Consider the following 17,939-nt stretch of genomic DNA (forward strand, 5'->3'; position numbering starts at 1 on the left):
CTTGTTGAGAGAGTGTGGCTGACAAAGCCCTCCTATAGGGTCAACATGCGTGTCTATATGCATGCACGAAGGGACATGTTGTGTACACACACACCCCCTGAAGAAGACCTCCTAGGTCGAAACGTTGGATAATAATAAATATACAGCATCGTGGCTACGTGTGTGCGGCCTTTTTCTCATTTTTACTTGTGTACACACACACACACACACACAGACACACACACACACACACACACACACACACACACACACACACACACACACACACACACACACACACACACACTCTCTCCAGGTGTGTGTCTGGACACACCCACGCAGTGCAGCTGTAGGCCTCCTCTGAATCAGCCGACTAGAAGGTAACGGTGTGGAACAAGTTCAAAGAACAGCTGAAGATGTTCCAGCTATGGAAAGAATGTTTCATTTTTTTATTGTGTGAGTCACTCAACTGCGATATGAAGAATGTTTTCAGTACCCTCTGGTTCTTTTTATAATTCAATTTTTTATTTGTCTTTCAAAATCGTACAAGATCTACTGTAGGTTCAGTACAAAGCAGCATCAACATTACATAACCTTACAAATAGCCAGTCCAAGAAACATAAATAAAAATTAAAAAGAAGAAAAATAACAGCAAGGAAATGAATGCTCATTTAAGGTTCATATACATCCAGAACTCATCCCATGTCTCTTTCATTTAGCTTTCTGCGTCTACCCTGCCCGACATATATTCATATGATGTTATTTTGATCATTTCTTCATTCCATTCTTTAAGCCCAGGTGTTCTGGGGACCTTCCAATGACGCAACAGTATATTCTGGCAGCGGTAACAAGTCCAACCTTTTATAATAGTGAAATAATCTTTAGATATGCCAGGGACAGCAGTTATGTCCCCTAATAGACAGAGCCGCGGATCCCTGGGCAACGTCAATCCCATCTAAAGGAATTCCAGTACCCAAATCAAGGATCATATGCATATATGTTACCCTCTGGTTCTTAAGCAACAAGCTCTTTTCGAGTTAGGTGTCATCAGCCACGCACGCACGCACGCACGCACGCACGCACGCACGCACGCACGCACGCACGCACGCACGCACGCACGCACACACACACACACACACACACACACACACACACACACACACACGCTCTTCACAATGGAAACACCATCTGGCCAGGGAATACTGTCTATTGCACTTATGAACTGTACATTACTCATTCATTTAACATTCAGTGCTCACAGTGTCCTGTTGACAGACACATGCCATGCTTTTGACTAACACTATTTGTGTTAGTTACTGCAAGGTTTGCTAGCCATGCTTGTTGTAAACGCCAGTTGATTCTAAGCTGTCCTCCTAAGGTGACACAACGGGGCAGCGGTGGCCTAAAGGGCAGTCCATACTGTCTCCGACCACCGAACTTTTCGTCGGAAAGATCAGACTTACATTTCTTCTCCGAAGTAGAGTTCGGAGAGTCACAACATCTGGGAGTGCAGCTTTCAGAACAAATATGCGTTTCAGAAGTTGCGAGTGACGTCATGTTGTAGTTGTACCGGAGCTTTCCGATGAAAAGTTCGGTGGTCGGAGAGAGTATATGGACTGCCCTTTAGGGTTAGAGGAGCGCCCTTGTAGCCGAAAGGTTGCCGGTTCGATTCCCCGGACGGGCAGGAAAGATCTGGGTGGGGAAGTGATTGTCATCACTCACCCAACACCGCTGAAGTGCCCTTGAGCAAGGCGCTGAACCCCCAACAGCTCCTGCTCCTGGAGCTGCTTAGTGGCCAACAGTATAAGACTGTGGTTGTACTGGTCAGCTCCCAGTTTTTTCAAATGCCTGTCCACATCTGCGCATGCGTCTGTAGATTTGCGGCCGTGATTGAGTGTGTGTGTGTGTGTGTGTGTGTGTGTGTGTGTGTGTGTGTGTGTGTGTGTGTGTGTGTGTGTGTGTGTGTGTGTGTGTGTGTGTGTGTGTGTGTGTGTGTGTGTGTGTGTGTGTGTTTCTTTGTGCAGGGCGTTGCTGAAAATGAGCACCTGTGCTCAGCTACTTCCCTGGGTAAATAAAGGATAAAAAAAAACAAAAAAACAGAACAGTGTAGGCCTATCTATCCCCTCATAGAATCAGTCGGTTTGGTCAACCAAGACTTTGTTAGTTAATTAGTGGTTATTCATGCTTTTTTTTCATGCTCTATACATTTTAATAACTAGTAGCCATTGTGAAATCAACATTAGAATGTTCAGTTAGGTTGGTGAGGGTCTCTAAATGGTCTCTAAATGACTGTATGCAACAAAGACAATTTTACAGAATTGTTGATTAAATCAGCTGATCAATAAGTCAAACAAATTAGTCAACTTAGAATTCCTTTAGTCGAGGACAACGTTCAATGTAATCGCCTATTTCCCCTATTTTGGGCATGCCAAAGATTTCGAAGAAAGTTGGAAAATAAATTGCCATTCTACAAGGTGGCCGCGTCACAACGTGTTGTGTGGGCTTGTAGATTGGCTATACTCGCTATTTGCTGCATGCACAATGAAGCATATAGGGTTTGAGTGGTTAACAGTTGTGGCCATGTATCACATAATGGGGCTTTATAATGTCAGCCATCAGGACCGTAATATCCCAGACCACTTGTAGCTGGGACCAATCGAGGCTTTCTACCAATGAACTAATAGTGTCTAATTCTCTCAAAATTGCTTGTGGGTTCTATTCCATTCCTGTCACAATGCGGTTTATATACCCACGTCTGGCATTGTTGAAATATTGGATCCATCTCATGGGGGTTTGGCATAACACATGAAGATGTTTGGCCAGTTTGAAGCTAATGGCAGTGATCAGCCGACTCGTATTACATAATTAATGGTACATGAGGCACTGGTCTGCTATTGCTTGTGTAACTGCATTTATATAATATTCCCATCAATAATTGGTGATAAAAGCATGGCTCTGCAGGAGTCTAGGCTCTCTATAGGGGCCATATTTCTGCCAGTGATATACCCCTTATCCATAAACTTATTTGCCCTTTTTCTTTTTTTTCTTTGACTATTTAGATTTTTATTTTTTGAATAGTTCACGTAGCCGATCTACAAGCTCACAACGCGTCCATATAGATTGGCGTTTAGGGATAAGGAGTATAGCATAGCTCTCTAGAAGAGGGCCTGTGTGACTGTGTCCGGAGCTATAGTCTTGCAAACTGCTAGACTAGACAACTTTCTTATACAAACTGACAGTAGGCCGCAGAAGTTCAAGTTCAGGTTCAGGTTCATTTATTTGTTTGTCCCCGAAGGGCGATTTGATTTACAGCAAAGCATAACAGGCAGACACATGAATCACATAAAACACAGTAAAAAGAACAAAGTTATACCTCCTCCAACTATCGTCATTTAAGGCCTGGATAGACACAGGCACAAAGGAGAATTTATACCTGTTACTTTTGGCCCCTGGAACCTTTAGGCGTAAGGCCGCAAGGAAGCAGCCTGTGGCTCAGGCTGAGGGGATGGGAGTTGTCTGAACAAATGGACTTGGCTTTCTTAAGCACCTGTTTTTGAAAGACATGATCCAGGATACTGAAAATCACTAATAATGGAGAAGGAGATAATTGACTCAATAAATGCACTGTAGAACAGTTTCATTAGAGATTTATCGACCTGAAATTTGGCGAGCCGCCTCAAACAAAAGAGGCATTGTTGACCTTTCTTACACAGCAAATCACAGTTGACATCGAATTTAGTACCTAACAGAATGGTATAATACATGTTTTAATTTATATATTTAACTTTAATTTTATACTGTAAGTCTGATCGGGCTGAAATTGCGAAATCCACCAGAATGAGTATAGTGCACTCACTGCATTATCATACTGTAGTTATGTCATACAGTAGATTTTATTTCTTTTGAAATTTCACTATAGCGGCATAATTAAGCCCCTTGAGTTGCAGCAAATCATTTTCAAGAGGGTCTGAGATGACTGACATCACAGTCTGATATCCACAGATTCCACAGTGGAGCCATGCTGTTCTCATGTGGATCAAGAGATCCACATGATGTTTGAACTGCAAAACCTTCATCACGACATCATAGTCATTTTAGTAATGAAGTCTGGAGACAATTTCAATGCCTTCATTGACTGACAGTCTGACACTAGTATTCTTTTTGTGTAAGTCACCATTGTGAGATACGGTGCAATTCCCAATCAAACAAACATATCTTGAATAAATCTTGAATTTAGAAAGTCATATTCACAATTAGTGTGCATTGTCTCTTTAATAAGAACAGTGTTAATTTGGCAGTGAACCACTGACTGACATTCACTAGTCTAGAGAGGATCTGCCAAACATCTATAGTTGCTATTTGCTCTCTCAGACTAAATGTAATAATACCTCCCAAAACATTTAAGCATGTAAACCTTGTTAGCCAATTTAATACATTATATTAACCATCTAATCTGATAAAAAAATAATAGACTGTTAGCCAACAGATACAAACTGAGATAGACCTATATAGTAGGCCTACACCATTATAATTTATTCCCCTCTGCTGTGGACATTAAAGTCTGTCTCTTCAAGGTTAAAGGAGCTTTATGACTCACCGTAACACTGAACATTACTGTCAACCATTTTCCAAAGCATATTGTGGTTTGTTTTAGTCTTCGAGGAAGCCAATGTTTTGTAATTTCAGTTCAGTGTGAAAATCAATTTGCAGAGGCTTGAAATTAGTTTATTTATCGAGTTGAACAATTGAGCTCAAAATAGTCTTTGGACGCAACAATTGATTTACATATGCAGTTCAAATGTCTTTTTGTGATATTTACCCACTTTATTGACTACATTTTTTCAGATAAGCTCTATAACATTTTAATGACTTTTGAGAAAATTGTAAACAAATGAAATTTAATATGAAAACAACGTAATTAGCAGAAGAATAATGTCTACATTATATGTTGTGTTATGTTATGCTTTAGCTATTGAAAAATAGCAGATCTACAAGCTCATAGCGCGCCACCGAATGGCGCTCTACGAGCTTGTAGGTCTGCTATTTTTGAAAAGTCGAAGAACGACTGACATAGAAACATAGCTTTTTCAGAAAACTGTCAGGATGTAGAAGACATTTTTACAATCTGATCTCAGGTCAGAATGGGTTAAAACACTTAAAGGAGTATTTCACCCAGCAAAGTACTTATTTCCTATACATCACACACCTCATGAAGCCTTGAATTGACATTCCTAAGCCAATAATTTGATGACCGCTGATGAGAATCCGGTATAGGGGAATGTTGAGTCTCCTACTGAGCAGGTCCTCCAATTATTGGCTTAAGAATGCGACCAAAAAAAACATCCAAATCTCCATGAATAAAAAGGCTTCATGGCATGTTGATAGAAAATAAGTCATGATGATGATGAATATAGTGAATACGCAATCTATACAAGCCCACAACATGCAGTGGTGTACCGTGTGTTGTGAGCGCTTATTCAATATTTTTGAACATATACATTTTTGAAAATGTGTGTCTAATGATCCCATAATAGGGACACCAGGTCGAAAGTGTTTGTTTATTTATTTATTTATTTATTTGACAGGGACAATGCACATTAACCAACATGTCATTTTTTCAAATCCATGTAGCCTAAATGGGCCAGAGTTATAGCCAAAAGCTGATTTTCAAATTCTCTTTTTTTTTTTCTTTTTTTAATTTTTATCAAACATGTAAACGAAACGACTGACAATTGACAATACATACAACTGAAAACAAAACAAAACAAAACGATATACGTACAATACACACAAGGGGAGATATCTGCCTCTCTTCTCTATTGATGATCATAATATGATCATAAGATCATAAAGTGTTCATTCTGATTGGACTGGTGTACTGTACACACGGCTATACACGCTCATCCCCACAGGGTCTCATAAGAGTGTTTTCTGGATGAGTTGTCCCTTTCACGATGCGCCCCCTGGCCTGGCTGACCACTGGCTGACCACTGCATGCGTCTTCCAAGAAGTCAAAGCACTAGCTCAGCAAACACCCCCCCCCCCTCCTCCGCCCACTTGAACTGCACCTTCCTCCCGAGAGAAAGGAAATGCCTCTTCAGGACGGTCGGCCCGAGCGCGTCACAGGAAGACGGAGGGAAACTCACGGATATGTTCTACACACACTCAAAACTCCCAGACTGATGGCTAACGCTTGTTGACCGGGGCCTCCACCCACTGTAGACACCCACCCTCTTCCTTAATGGTATCCGCTATTCCTCTATTGTGTGACTACATGAACTTAATAAGGCCTTAGAGACTGCCTCTCTCACTCTCAAGCATTGTGTCAGCAGTGCACCCACTGACACAATGGGCGTCTTCGGAAATAGCGCACTGAGCGCATTGTGTATAATGCAAACTAATAGGTGAGTGCGCTCCCGCACTGGGGGGCGGGGCGGGAGAGCACCCACTGCCGTTATAAGAACTTTCCGCGCCTGCTCCCTATAGGGAGACGCCCGAGAGGCATCCTAACAAGATGCTCGAACCACCTAAGCTGGCTTCTTTCCAGGCGAAGAAGCAGCGACTCTACTCCAAGTCTCTGACTGAACTTCTCACCCTATCTCTAAGGGAGATGCCAGCCACCCGCAGAAGAAAACTAATTTCGGCCGCTTGTATTCTTCCGGTCATGACCCACACTTCATGACCATATGGTGAGAGTAGGAACGAAGATTGCTCGGTAGACAGAGAGCTTTGCCTTCTGGCTCAACTCTCTTTTCGTCACACATACAGTTGTGATTCAAAATGCCGCAGCTCGCCTGGTCTTCAACCAGCCAAAATTCTCACATGTCACTCCCCTTCTCCGCTCCCTCCATTGCCATTGGCTCCCGGTCGCTGCCCGCAGAGAGTACAAAACTCTGATGCTGGCATTCAAAGGTAGGCACCGCCATATCTTGCAAGTCTGATTGCACCCTATATATACAAACCCTCCAGAGCGCTCAGATCAGCCGACGCAGGGAAGCTGGAAGTACCCTCGCTAAAAACGCTGCGACAACGCTCCACATGCACGTCCCAAACTCTTCTCCCTTCTGGCTCCAAAACTATGGAATGCACTTCGCTACTACAGATTCACTCCCAATCTTCCGCCGCAGTCTGAAAACGCACCTCTTCAGACTCCATCTGAGCCCATAGCACTTGCCGTAGTATTTGCCATACCCTCGACATCCCACAGGCGTATATGCAAAGGCTCAACTTATGTATCTTACACTAGATTGTTATGTAGACTTATACTGTAGATAGTAGTTTATGTAGACTTATAGCATTTTATGTAAACATAGCACTATAGTATAAGCATAGTTTCATTATATACAGTAGATATTCCACTGTTACGTTCTTATATGATTCATGATTCACTACTTTGTATGTACATGATGTATTGCCATGCTTTTTTTTGTTCTTTTGATGTATTGCATGCATGCTTTCTTTTGGTTCCTGCTTAATGTAAATCACTCTGGATTAAGAGCGTCTGCCAAATGCCTAAATTGTAAATTGTACAGTTAAGTTTGAGTTGTGTATAAATCACATAATATATATTTTTCATATAGAAGATGAACATTGTGTTGCCTCCCAAGTCTCGTCCCATGAATGTCAGCACTTTCCCTTTGCATACAACTGTTATCAAGTTGCTTGTAATTTTCACACAGTGCATTCTTTCCTAAGATTTTATGGGGGTTAGACTAGGGGAATTTGAGTCTCTTTTACTGGCCTAAACCGCTATTGTACAAGTCACTGCGGTTCCACAGACCAATAGCTGAAGGCCATAAAATGACAAGATTTACCAAGCCCCCACAGCTCTTGGGTCATTTCCATAGGTCTTTGAGATGATTCAAATGCACATAAAGGGTGTTATGTTCATCCATTACATTGATATTTATGTGCATTGGACTTTCAATCACATGTGAAATTTCAGGCCAGACAGTAGGCCTATATGTGCAATTTTTTCAACCACCGAAAACATTGAATATTATGGCATAGTTGTTATAGATAAGATTTAAGAGTCAATACTGTATTGCCATGTCAACAGAGTTGATTGGAATTTGTTTCAGTGCTCTTAAAACAGACAAATAGATACATATTCACACCACATACGATATTCAGACAGTAGAAAAAGATACAAAAGTACAAACATCACATGAGAGGGACCAATAAATAAGAAGAATGCAAAACGTTCATGTTATATAAATAGCAATTCATCGTTCTTACAAAGCAGCTTCACGCTGTAAAGTGCGAGTGAAAAGAGGGTCGGCATTCAGGAGGCGAACAGCCTCGAAATAAGTGCTTAAAGAAAAAGAAATATTCTTAAAGCGGGACGTATTGCACTTTAGAGACAAGTCTCTTACCTGAGGGCAGGGGTGCAAAAAGAGAGCTTCTGCAGTAGATGGGAGGTAACTCTCTATAGAAGTGAAGAAACTCCTTTGAGAGACGTAGGAAGTAAAGCCTCTGGTGGGCTTTACTCAGGGTGTTACTAGTGTTAACTTCCCATTTCAGGGAGCAGCAAATAGTGGTGCCAAGGAATTTAAAGCTGTCGACCTTTTCAACAGACATGTCACCAACGTCCAGGGACGGGGGTATAATCTCGCTTTTCCGAAAATTAAAGATAATTTCTTTAGTCTTGGCCAGGTTTAGAATAAGGTTATTCGAAGTGCACCAATCTATGAGGGCTGTCAAACTTTCCCAATAAGTTGTTGTAAATCAACTGAATTACAGACATTTTTCTTTTTAAATGAAAAACGTTTTTGAAATAGTCAATGAAGGGTTGCCAAGTCTGGTAAAATCTATCTTCACTCCCTCTCAATTCAAACTTTTCCAATTGCCAATAGTGCATAACATCTTTCATAAGTGTAGTGTGAGTTGGAACCTGCGCTTGCTTCCAATTCAACAGTATCAGTCTGCGAGCCAGTAGAGTCACAAATTTTACCATGTTATCTTGGAAAGTAGACAGTTTGACCCCGGGTTTTCCAACAATGTCTGACAGTGATTTAAATATACTTTGCCAATATGATGTTAGTTTAGTGCAGTGCCAGAAGTTGAACATATGGCCGGCGACTGGCCACATCTGTCGCAGGCTGGATTCACATTTGGATACATTCTGTTGAGTTTTTCCTTTGACAAATGTAACCTGTGTAATATTTTAAATTGTAGAAGACCATGCCTGGCGCATACTGAAGAAGAGTGCACTAATTTTTGAGATGTAGACCATTGCTCGTCAGTGATAGATATTCCTAAATCGTTTTCCCAAGCAGTTTTTAAATAATAGTGGTACCCTCACAAAAAACATGCAGTAATCCTGGTCTCTAAACTGCCTCCCCCTGGCCAGCCGGGGCACCTGATGGAGGGGAAAGGAACTGGTTGGAATAACGTGTTCCTTCCACGCGCTACGTCCAACCAGGGAAACTCCCCCCTGTCAGGTGTAAAGGAACAACTTGGACACTCGGGCATGAAGGAAGCATGAGTTAAAGTCCGTTGCTCTCCCCATGTCCCCCATATATGGGGACTAGGTTGGCGGAGGGTGTGTAGAGCCTACGATCACATAATTGACACAGGGGTGAAAAATGGGTTACAAAATCGTGGGATAAAAATGATAAAAAAATAAAAAATAAAAAACGAAACAAATTGAGAATGTGAAATAAAGTCATTGGTATAAAGTGCAAAGAGGAGGGCTGAGAGAACATAGCCCCGGGGGCCCCCGGTGTTAAGAGTCATGGTTCGAGAAAGCATGTTTAATGTTAATGGCTTCCTATGTCTGTCCTTTGCCAATACTCAGGCCCAATCCCAATCCACTCCCTTGCTGACTCAATGAGCCCTCACTGACTTCATGTGAAGTCTGCGAGGGCTTGAGGGATGTCCCATTTGAAATCGGTAAGTCAGTGAGGGCTCAGCCTCGCCCCTTTATGTGCCCTTTGCCAAAGTCAGCGTCGATGCTGACTTTAGGCTGACTTTGGCAAATAAATTACCCACAGTTCATAGCGTTACCAGTGGAATGAGGGGATCCTCCGATCGTCAATCATTTAGGTATGCAAATTAGTTATGTATCGCGATTAGAATGTCAACAAACAATAGTGCTTTCTCACTGTTCTCAAAAGGAGACGGAATGGAAGGATATAGGCTATATATTTAATAACAATAATAATATTAAGGGAAACATGATGAGAAATGACTAATGAGCAAAGTAAAAGAATATGGAAATGAAATGTATAATGCACATTATTATATATGAATATTACAACTCATATCACACAGGAAAGTGTATTTATTAAACTAATAATAAAACAATCATCTTAAATACTAAAATATACATGATAGACATGTATAAATAGGCCAAGCATGTAGGTAGGCACTGGCTGTGAATGAGGACAGTTTGTATAAAGTGATGCAAAGTGTCATGAATGGCGGACTCATCTTCAAAGTGCTGTCCCATTTCTTTCACAACAATTTGGAGCCCTTGCAGCCTCTCACCCTCAAGCACTTACAGCTGACGTCATTAAAGTCAATGAGGGTACAGGGCCCAGGGCTTGAGGGAGGCAATTGGGATTGGGCCTCATTCATCCTAACCCTTGCTATGGCCTAGAGGTGAATCAATGAAACCCATCGCAGCGTTTATAGCGCTCAGTGTTTATATAATGTTTATGTAGGACCCGGGGAGAGGGGCGGAGCAACACGTTGGTGTCCATTTTCTGGTGCTTCTTCGTGTCTTTTCCAGGCAGATTACAGGAGACTGCTGGTCCCCCGCATCTGTCAGGCAGCTGCTGGACAGCTCACAGGGGTCCTCTTCAGCGTTGCCTTATACCTCCCATCATCTCTGGAGCCTGGACGCGGAGCATAAATAACACTGTCCACCCTCACCGCGAGTGGCCTCCCTCCACACAGACCTGCGTGCTCAACACACTGCTCAGGCTGTTTGTGGCGCGATGACCCTAATGGAAAACTCATGGGCTTGCCAGTGTCTCTCTCTCTCTCTCTCTCTCCGCTCCGCTCGGTGCACTGGGATCCAGCATGCAGACCGTTAAATTGGAGTGGACAGTGGTCCTGGGTCTCCTCCAGTAGAGTGTTGTGACAAGCGATATGACTCAATAAGCCAGAGCCAGAGAGTGGACTAAAATGTGAGTCACCTGGCCAGCGTTGAGGCACATTACCTTGCAGTTGAAATGACACTGCATGCTTTGGTTTCCACTCTTGCTTTTGAACTTTTCCGTTTCATTTTCTGCCCTTTGATCATATTTCCCTGGTAATAGGATGTGAGTGGTCACAGGAAACTCGATTCTGCAAAAGGCATGAAATCACTAGTGTGTGAGGTCTCACGATTAAATTAACAATTCAACCGTGATTCAACTCCACAGGAATATTTTCCTTTATTTTTTATCATGGAATCATTTCCATGATAGATTCTCATTCAATCTTGTTAATTTAATCCCAGATGGGAGTTTGAAATTCGCACCCGGGGACAACTTTCCTTTCTTTTAATATTTTTTACCAAGAAAAAGGTGGAGAAGAATAATGGAAAAAAGATCCAATGTCCAGAGTATAAAAATACCTTGATCCACTGAATGGAAAATAGGCCGATCCTGGTGTGTTAATTCAGAGAGTAAAAAATGTGAAAATCCCAGATTCCAGATGTCAGGACTGGAGGTATGATTTTAATGGTTCCCAGACATGATGGAAGCAGCACAGGTTACTGGGTACTGTGTAGCTACACAAATACATCCTGAGAGACTTCTGTCTGATGGAGACCAATGTTATTACTCCAGCACGTCTGAACGGGTCCAATTACCTTTGGACGAGGCAAGAATCGTGAAATTATCCATCCTGTAATCTTCATTATAGCAGCGACTGACCTCACCCGCATGCAGGTCTGATTCCATTGTTTTTAATGTGCTATGCATTGTTTTATCATCGCTGGCACGAATCAAAGTGCACACCGGGCCGGGGTCACAGGTCAGCCCATGGAAATCGGGTCAATCGGAAAGAGAAACTTGTTATCATACGCAAGACGAGACAAAAGAAAAGCCTTAAGCCAAATAGTATTTGTTTCATGCACGCTGCATGCTTCGTATAAGGCCCCGGGTCCTCAAGAGACCATTGGGATGACATCGGTGACTTGTATTGATCTCTGACGGGGGATTGTGACTTTGTATACAAAGCTCTTCTTTTTTTTTTTTTTTTTCATGTCTGGTTTGCATCATTGATGGGGAGTGATGATGATGATGTGTGTGCGTGCGTGCGTGCGTGCGTGCGTGCGTGCGTGCGTGCGTGCGTGCGTGTCCGTCCAAACTCCTACCACGCCGATGAGACAGGAGTATGGAGAGTTAAGTACCAAGGTGCTCATGCGACACCACACATTCACACCTCAGGGCCTCTGATTTCCAGGAATGCACACCTCATGCACACACAGCAGTGGCGTTCACAAGATATTTTTGATTCATGCACTAATGTCATTTGTAGGAGGGGAGACAGGAATAAATATTTTTTGTTCAGAACCTGCAGTGTGTGACACAGATTAAAGTCACTAACTTGTGTGGCAGTGAACCAGATCAACGTTTGGTATTTTGTTTTTGTCTCTTGTGGTATAATGTTTGATTACGTTCTGGGGATAGAGTTGATCCAAACAAACAGAGAGAGGCTCTTGTTGGGAGAATATAATTCCCTCCTTGTTCCTTCATGAGCATGCAGGGAGGCCCTGTCGAACCCAGAGAAAAGACACGAGGGTGGAAATGGGCCCCGAACACAAACCGGGCCAACAAAATGGAATGTCATTTATCAATAGCTATACAGTACGTGCCCATTTCCTGGATAAACCGTGTGATGTCAGTACCACTTCATTTACCTCTTACCACATTCATTATTTCGATGTTTAAACCAGATGTGATTTGAAACAAAAATAAAAGTTCCATTGGGTTAAACTAAGTGTAGCTGGAGTTAAGTAGCGAGGCCATGGGTATTTAAGCTCCCACCCATTTCCCCTCATTCTCTAACGCTTGACACAGCAGTAGACGTTATAAAGGAGCGATACGGTGCTGCCTTAACATTCCTCTGGAGCAAGTAATGTCCTGTACAGTCAGAGTGGAGGACCTCGCAGGACGGTAGCTTTCACACCGCGCCCAGAAACGTGAGAAAAATACCTTAAAACCCACCGCTGACCATATGTGTGCATGTCGTTTTCACCCAGTATAGAACTCTCTGTTCGTGCGTTCATCTTTTTAGGAACATTTTCCATATTAGGACAGACTGGAAAAAAGGACCCCTTTGATGTTAATAAACTAAGACTAATGATGTCTTTAGTATATCTTGTGTTGCTGACGTCCGGAGTTTGTTTGCGTTGGCCACCTGGTCTGTGTATATGAGCATTGTTCTGTGTGATTATAAACTGGAAAGTGCAGGAGATCGTTCATTATTTATATATACATATATATATATATATATATATAAAGGCTAAACAGAGCAGCTGACAGTGAAAGGAATGGTGATTATGATTATGTCCAGCATGCAGTGTCCCGTGAGATCAATTTCTTCAGTTCACGCTGATTCATGTGTGAGTTACCGTTGCAGCCAGCAGGGTGTGGGGGGGTAATATTGATTCAGTCGCATTCACATAGAGATGACTGTGTAAAATAATGATGTGTCTTTTATCGTGGATAATGTATACAGCAATGGCTATTGCTGTTGTTGTGAAACAGGGAGATTTCTGGTTGACTTCCATTGGATCCATGGATTCAGCCAGCGTGGTTAGTGATGAGCGTTACGGTTCTACAGCTTTCCTGCAGCTTTCCTGTCAATGTCCCCACGCACGCACGCACGCACGCACGCATACTGTGTACAAGAACGTACAGGGACATACATGTCACGCACATGATGTACCCACAAAAATGAAAAATGTGTGGATATACACACACACACACACATTCTATCTGTATTTCACACACACGCACGCACACACGCACGCAAACACATCACAGACACGTGCACGCTCGCGTGCAAGCACACGCACACCCACTCACTCACTCACTCACTCACGCACACACATACTCAGACACACACACACTTTAAGAAATCCCCTGGCCCCTCCATAAGGCTCCATGCCCTGCCTATAGTCTGTGAAAGCAATTTAGACCACAAAGCCCTGTCATACTGGGATTTGTGCCATTGAGTGTATATTGGATTTGGCAAAACCTTTTGGTCAGATTTAGTACATTACCAGGCTTTATACTGTTAGGTCGACTCGTCAGCGGCCGCGTTTGGCACAGCGCTCAAAATGGAAATGCCAGAGCTCGTCCACCTCACCATATTATCCCTCGAAGTGTTCGTCTCCCGTAGATCCATCCGTCTATTTCCAGCGCCAGTTGCTGCGATGCGGGCGGGAGGCCTTCGACTACTTACTGCACATCATCTGACCATGGGCGGACACACCCTGACTCCACCGTGGCCCAGACATCTCCGCTGCTGCTGACCGCAACTGCCCTCTCTGAGACGGCTCGAGTGAAATACAGAAAGACCGAGGCCGACCCAAAATAAACAGAGGCAAAAAAAAAAAGTTTCAAACTTGGGTGAGTTTTGTTCAAATGAGTCTGTGCAGAACGACGTCGTGCCCTATACACACAGACACCGGTTTTCAAGCTACTCCGGTAGCTATACAGTTTTGAGGAGCACCGTTAGACGTGAAGCTAATTGGCCTGGAGTGCTCCTTCATATCAGTGGCGAGGGACATCAAAACATCCCTCTCCTATATAGGCGCTCGTCCCCCCCCCCCCCCCTTTCTGTCACTCTCTCTTTCCCTCATTCCTTCAATCCATCCCTCTTTCTGTTTACACTAAGACGTTGTCTTTGAACAGTCCCATGGCTGTATCTTATTACATACAGTGGGGATATGTGTGCCTGTGTTTCGGTCTCTAATCGGTTCAGGGTTCCAGCCGTTGCAAAAAAACAAAAAAGCAAGGCACTCTCTAATAACGTCTCCCAGTACAGAGTCCATGGGTCTGACTGGAGACGGAATGCAAACCAGATCACTTAGGAAATTCCACGCCACTCTCTGCAGCGTCAAAAAAGAAAAACTGAAGGAATGTGCACAAACGTTTCCCCGCCTCCCTCCACATACACACAGATGCATGCACACGCGTGCACACATATGCACGCACGGTCGCACCCACGCACATGCACGCACCCACGCACATGCGCGCACCCACGCACATGCGCGCACGAACACACACACACACACGCTCGCACACACACACACACACACACACACACACACACACACACACACACACACACACACACACACACAAGACAGAGACAGAGAGAGAGAGAGAGAGTTCTCCCAGCTGCATGGGGTCCTACACATCCAAACATATCAGGAGAGGTTGGGTCTCAAAGGACAGAACACAGAGCGATGGGGTGGAGGTGTGGGGGCGTGGGAAGGGGGGAGGGGGGCCTTGAGAGATTGAAGGGGGGGGGGGCGGGATGGAGTAAAGGGGGATGATGAGGAGGATAAACATGGAGGCATAGATGGAGAGACCTTGGGGCGTGTGGGGTGTGACTGTGTGTGTGGGGGACGCAAGGTGTGAGAGAGTAGTACGCACGTGGAAGGAGGGAGGGGTGAGCGAGTGATGAAAGAAAAGAGAGAGGGAGAGTTATAGCGGGAGAAGGGAGTAGATGTGGAGGGTGGAGGAAGAGGCATAAGATATATAGGCGTGGGGGAGGGTGGAGGTACTTGAAGCAGCTCGTAATAGATCATTGGCGGCAGCTTGGCCGGACCATTACATCAGGTCAAGTATATGGCGCTGAGTGGTTTTGACAAACATTTGACGCCACACCAAAACATCACCGCCACCTTCATTTCTTGGTATATAGTTTGTCATATCCTGAGGGGAAATGTTCAAATGTTCTCCTTCTGGAGGGAATCGGAGAGGCATTGTTGGGCTTTTGGTTCAACTTTGTGTGACTGTGTCAGTCTACCACAAGCTGGAGAAATGCAGCGTTGACTGAAGTGAACTTATCCTATGGCGGCATGGTGAATAAAATGTTGTTCTTGCATGGCAGACATACGATTTTCTCTTTTATTAAAATTTTAAGCCAAAGAAATAACTTATTTCTGGAGGCAAATTAGTTTGTCCGCATGCATTGTCAACCAGGACCCAATGCGTCATGTTTGCGGTTAGGGTTAGGTTAGGGGTAGGGTTGTCGAACGAATGACTGTCGGACTGTTAGTACTGTATGTCGGAACTTATGCCTGTACCCGGGCGGACCAAGCCAAACTGTCAGCCTCCATCTCACTGAGGGCCTTCGAGGATCCAGTTGAAGGGATTTTAAAATAATGTTTTATTCTTAAATCAGTGGAAGTGTGCAGTGCCCCTAACACTTCTCTGTTAACGCATTTTAGGTGGGAAGTGGGAAACCCTTTTAGTGTTTTAAACATTATGTTATAATTTAGCTATTGAAAAATAGAAGATCTACAAGCTCAGAGTGGCGCGCTATGAGCTTGTAGGTCTACTATTTTTGAAAAATCATGAAAATATTTATTTCAGAAAACTGGAAGATTTAAAATAATGTTTTATTCTTAAATCAGTGGAATTGTGCCGTGTCCCTAACACTTCTCTGTTAAAGGTTTGAAACTGGTGAATATTTGGACAATATTGCTCTTATACCGAATGCACAAGATCATAACTTTTATGGGGACATAATCTATAGACATGCAGCAGGCTAGCGTCCACTCTTAAATCCCTATAGACTCTGTTTATCACTCATCGATTTCGATTTATTACATGTGATAGCTATGGTGCTCACCATTGTATCTTATATAACAAGGTTGGATGGTCCTCCCTGACAGAGAGACAGTTGTCGTCACCTGTTCTTGTATAAAGCCATTGTAGATTGTCCTATAAATACATCTCATCTTTTCTGAAATGGGACTCTGAACCCAACCACACCAGTTCAGGTAATTTCCCCAAATTCAAGGTACCAAAAGTTAACTCTTATAATTAAAGTTAATGACCTGCAAACTACATTAAAATTGACCACATTGGTACCCCTGAGTCGTTTTATAACCTTGGTGAGCAATGAGCATACAGATCCCCACAATATAACTGTTTTTACATCGTTTTGAAATTTGTCTTTTCCTGATCTTCTGATGTTTTGAGATGTTTTTATATGATATCGTATTACTCGACGACACCGAATATGAGTTTAATTACTCAGTGTAATTTTGAGAATAAATAAAACTTAAATGAATAACCATCTGAGCAGCCAGCAATTGGATGAATTCCCCCCATTTGACTATAACAGGTATCCAAAACACACCGTCCATGTATGGGAGGTTATGAATAAATCGAGGCTCAGAGATATCGAGGAGGTGGTACAGTATAGTTCCCCTATTGCACTGCATACACAAATGAGTTATACTGTCCCCTCCAACCCTGTGCCTGCTAAAATGTTCCGCGGGGTCTTTATGTCCCCAGTTTTACGTTTCCTTGTCCTAAATCTCAAGAGGAAATGCTGTTCTGTTCTCCTTGGTTCCTTTTATAACTCATACCAGTCAGGCACAGGCTCAGCACATAAACAAATAGTCTCGGCTCTGGCCCACTATAGTGTCATTTTCCTGCATATATCTCACACTTTGTTTGGATTTTGTCTGCCCCTCGTGTGCACGGCGGGAAAACGGGTCGAGGGAAGAGAAGAAAAAAGGGTTGGGGGATGGCTGGGGTGGGGGGGGGTTGTTGCAGGGAGATTATTGGCCCACAGGTCCTCCGACATCCCTGTGTTGAATATGAAAATATATTATGGAATAATGTGTTCAGTATGCAAGCTTGAAGGAAACCATATGAAAGGTCCCAGACAAAGAGCCTTGTGTTCCAACTGCAGCAGTTACCCCCACCCCACCCCCGCCACTCCCCCCACCCACCCTGTCTGCTTCAATTCAGGCAGAGAGAGAGAGAGAG

Source organism: Protomyctophum parallelum (genome assembly GCF_964188405.1).
Source record: "Protomyctophum parallelum genome assembly, chromosome: 16".
NCBI lineage: Eukaryota > Metazoa > Chordata > Actinopteri > Myctophiformes > Myctophidae > Protomyctophum > Protomyctophum parallelum.